This window comes from Rosa chinensis, chromosome 5 (genome assembly GCF_002994745.2).
Source record: "Rosa chinensis cultivar Old Blush chromosome 5, RchiOBHm-V2, whole genome shotgun sequence".
NCBI lineage: Eukaryota > Viridiplantae > Streptophyta > Magnoliopsida > Rosales > Rosaceae > Rosa > Rosa chinensis.
In genome coordinates this window covers 4,996,343-5,001,234 of record NC_037092.1, presented here as the reverse complement: position 1 = coordinate 5,001,234, position 4,892 = coordinate 4,996,343, and the positions used below count along the sequence as shown (strand labels likewise).

General features: G+C 43.7%; 1 pseudogene; it reads right to left on the bottom strand.

Annotated features, from left to right (window-relative positions):
* Positions 1-416: 416 nt before the first annotated feature.
* On the bottom strand, positions 417-4,075 carry LOC112167456 (annotated as a pseudogene).
* Between the last annotated feature and the right edge of the window lie 817 nt (positions 4,076-4,892).

Sequence of the window (4,892 nt, the reverse complement as noted above, 5' to 3'; positions counted from 1 at the left end):
ACTGTTGCAGGTAACTAAAAAGAGTGTAGTTTAAGGAAAATGCTTGTCTTACATTTACGGAATTTGATAATGGCAGAATTGCCTTATTCTAGTATCGGAGAATCTCAAAAAAGTTACCTGTCACTACAGAAGTTGGAAGTTGGAATCCTTCCTATCCTGATCTTCTCTCTGGAACCTTTGACAATTTTTGAATGTTCTAATATGTGTAACATTTGAAGTGGATTTGATAATGGCAGTGTTAGCTTTACGCATTATTTGAGAAAAATTACCCGCCACAACAAAAGTAGGCGATAGATATTGTGGTCCTTATTGGTTCAAACACTAGATTCCACACTATCACGTAACACAACTCTCTCGGAGACTTTTGGATATACTATAAACTTCATCTCGATCTGGCATATATACAAGCATGATGATCAAATGTGCTTTCGGAGGAAGGTGACGATGAGCTCATTAACCTGGTTAGGTAATTGTTCATGAACAAAATCATTAACCTGGTCAGGTAATTGTTCATGAACAAAATATGTTCCTTCTGGCAGAAATACAATTTCCAAATCCGGGACAAACTCTTTCAGTTGATCACTGTCTATGTAATCTTTCTTCCCTGGAACTTCGTATACATAATTCTTTTTTCCCATTATGATAAGCGCTGGAACTTCAATAGTGGAATCAGTTATGCCCAAGTCATGTTTCATTGCCATGTCAATACATAAAGTAAAGAAATTATTCATGGTCTAGTTACAGGGTTAAACTACTTTCAAATGCTAGGTATGATCGGGGGTGGCCCTGGGAGTGTGTGGTGGTGCTGACACACTAGGCCTTTTTTCTTTTTTTTGAGGAAAGGAGAAAATTTGATTCAATTATCCATGGCCAGAAGACATGTACATCGAATGCTGTCTTACACCAAAATCATAAATGGTATAAGCTACCAGACAAATGACAGGTGACCCTCACTGCTAACACATACTCTCACTTAATGAGCCTACATACAAAAGATCAAATCCTCACTACAAAGCTTCTCTTTGAAAAGTAAACCTAATCGGCTAGAGACCTCAATTGGTGTACAACTAGAGAGAACTAAGAAGCAAATAGTAAAAGACTCAATTTCAAGTACTAGGCAAGGAGACCCGGGAACCAAAAGCTTCCCTTTGCCCTTGGCTCGAGAATCCTCCGTCGTTACTACTCTAGAGGATTTGCTAGAGGCACGAAAGTGCGTAGTTCCCTAACAAAATTAGAGAGTAATACAAACCTAGGGTTCCCAAAGCAAGAAAACATAATAGTAACTAAAAAAATTTAAAATATAAAATAAAACATCTTGAACCCAGAGTAAAACCCCAGGCCCAAGATACATCAGGCCCAAACCAGGCCCACCACCGGATTAAGGCCCAAGAGCTCCAGCCATTGAGCCCGGCCCACGACATGTGCTGCACAGACAGGCCAGCCAACATCAACGTGCTTCCAAACCCGTCACGTCGCCGCTTGCAGATCCCTACCACCGGCGAAGTCACGATGTCGATCAGCACCTTAAACCGCCCTCCACTGCACGCACCGAAGCCAGTCCCTACCTGCTCTTCGCCGTCCTCCGCTATAAGCACTGAGATAAATCCAAACTCCAATGATTTTATGGTAAGATCCGAATGAATCAAACCATGGAAACCACAAGCACATATACGAAGCCCAGCCACAAACCTGGCGAATGCAGCGAGATCTGAACGGATCCGATCAGGCTCCACCATCTGCCGCGAACCTTCTGCCTGTGTCGACACTAGCACCAGCCAAAACCATGGCATAAGGAGCCCAGGCAGCCCCAATCGCCGCTCACTCACACCGGCAACCCATCCGACCTCACTCGAAGATAGCCGACGAGGCCAGAAGCCATAGTCAGCGCCGAGGCGCAACCGGACAAGCACGGACGGCAACTTGTCTCTCTAGGTTTTCTCTAGGTTTTCCTCGAGTAAATTTTTTGTTCTGTAGACTTTTAAGTTTTGGCTGACACACTAGGCCTTTGATCTCTGAACGCCTCAAATTATATAACCTTTGTTTAAAGACACACACACACATTAAAACTGCATATAAATAATGCCTTTCTAGTCTAGTTGATGAGCCTGCTGCAGAAAAGCTAAGATCAATTGCATTACCTATATGGAAGTTGCAATGCAGTTTGGAAACCAGATTTCTCGTACAACTTTCCATATGCTTCAAGATCGTCCTCAATGAACCAAGGGGGAAGAGGCGTAGACGAGTCCACCAAGTCCATGATCTCCTAGTTTTCTGCAGCTATTGGTATTTCGCTCCTCTAGAAAAGAATGTACACATTGCGAATAACTGTTTTCGCATCAATTCGTCCAAAATCAGCTTCTGCCCTGCCACCTGGTTCCTATAATAGAGGTCACAATTTCACAGCAAGGAAGTTATCGTACTGCAGAGTGCAGACACTGAATAGATAACATCGATCATAATACGACCAAGTAGATTCAAATGCACCTGCCATCTAGAAACATAGAAACCTTCAGGATATTGGGGACGACTCGACTTTGGCATGTATGGCACTCCCATTGTTACAACTCCCAAGGTCCTTTCTGGGTGCAGACTGGCAAATATGTGTTGGAACTTGTGGGACTTTTAGTCCCACATAGAAGAAAGGATTAAGGGTGGTAGCCTTAATAAGGCCATATCCTTGCAATTAATTTAAAGGATGACAAGTCTTGATATGGGCTTTGGTGGGTTTTTCCTCTTGGGTTTCCCATAGGAATAAGCATATATATAAAATCATAGATGGGTTTGATTAAATTTGGTTTTATTTTTATTTTTTGCATCAGTATTCAATTTCCGGATAAATGCAAACAGTTGCAAAGGATGAAATCAAATGACGCCAACCGCCGACACAACTGTTCGCGTTAACCTCTATATATGGACGACCTTGGGTCGTCATTCATTCATCGAAAAATCCTCCTTTTCTTCTTCTTCTTCCTCCTAAATCGTTTCTGAGAAAAGCATAAAGTAAAATTCGCCATGGTCAAGTTCTTGTGCAAGAAGAACTTGACCAGATAGTTGTATCCTCTAGATAGACGTCCGAGAACTACAGCACGAGTAGGGGCAAATTTCTGTCTTAGGTCACTGCATTGCAGGCCTCTATCTGATCAAGTTAGTGAATATAATTTCTGTTCGAAACTAGTTGTTTTCAATTTCGTTTATTTGTTGTTATATAATTGTTAATATTCGTATTATATATACTATTTATATAAGCATATACTGATTGGTTTTAACAATATGTACGCCGGCCAAGCTCCAAAATCTTTTCCGATGAGGAAAACCTATGGAGATTATATTAGAATGACGCTACATAATATAGTGATCATCTGTCTCAAGCAACATGAACAAAAAGGGTTCACATGGAAGTTTTACAAGTTGCTTGAATCAACAGTTAACAAATACCAATTAATAAACAAACTATACTAAAGTCTACAGCATTGTGGATGCAAATAGCCTAAATATATATGTACACACAATAAGTAAAAACAAACAGGAATCAAGCTCATCATTTCCAAGTTCATTTCTCCTTCTACCCCAAAACAAAGCTAAAGCAGGCTTCTTTATCCTGCACCAATCTTAACAAAAATTCAAGATCCTAAATTTTTCAATGAAGTGTTTGTAATTAAGAGAAAAGAAACCAAATTGGTACCTTAGGAATGGCAAGGGCATCAAGAATAGCAAGGAGGTCATTGTCAAGGTCAACGAAGGAGGCCTTCTCGGGTTGAGGAGGCGGGTCGGAGAGTCCGTATCCGCGGTAGTCGGGCGCGATGGCCCGGAACCCGGCGTTGGCTAGAGCGATCATCTGGTGGCGCCACGTGTACCATATGTCTGGGAATCCGTGTAGGAACACGACCACGTTGGGACCTGAAACACACGACCGTTAGTGACTCGATGATGTTAATAATGCGGAAGAGGCAAGAGGGTTGGTGAACCTTTTCCGATGTCGGCCACGTGGAGCTTCAGGCCTTGCACGGTTTTGTACTTGTGCTCGATTTGGTCCATGTTGGGAGCAAGAGAGTGAGAATCAGAGAAGTAGTCTTCCTTGAATAGAAACTTTGTGGAGCTAGCCATAGTCAATGAGTAGTACTGAATTCGAATACGCAAACTAATAGTCAACTAAAGTTATCTGGTGTGTTGCAACAGGAAGAGTACAAGAGATGATCAAGGAAACCCTACAATTGCTTCATCCAAAATAATAGGTGTTTCTGATGTTCGGCTGTGGCATTAAGAGCAAGTCCACCGGTATGACTTTGCCCGGGCAAAGTGAGAGAATGATGATGTGGTGACCGGGCATGGAGAGAAACCAGCTTCCACCGGCAAACTCTTGACCAGCCAAACTTTGGCTTTCCATGACTGAGGTCAAAAAAAGGGGCAAGCCCATGACTAAACTCTTGCCCGAAGTCATCCGGCTGCCAGCTCGGCCAACCACAGAACGTGGCTGACCTCACAGGGGCTGCGGAGAGAGAAGAGAAACAGACGCCACAGAATTGCTTCGATCTCGGCCTGGGGTTGCTTCCATCTCGACCTGGGGGCAGCGTCTGGGCCGGCTGACGCCACGGAGTCGCCGGATGAGGTGAGGCGACCTCGGGTTGCTTCGATCTCGGCCTGGGGTTGCTTCGATCTCGGCCGAGGAGCAGCGTCCGGGCCGGCTGACGCCACGGAGTGGCCGGAATAGGTAAGGCGACCTCGGGGGAGCCGGGTCCGTGGACGGAGGACGTCGGAGGAGGGAGAAACCGGCGGGTCGGGTCAGACGAGTGAAATGAAACAGTAAAATAGCAGAAAGTAAACAGTAAAAAAGCAGAAAAGTAAACAGTAAAAAAACGCGGAAAAAACAAAAAATGAACAGTAAAAAGTGTGAA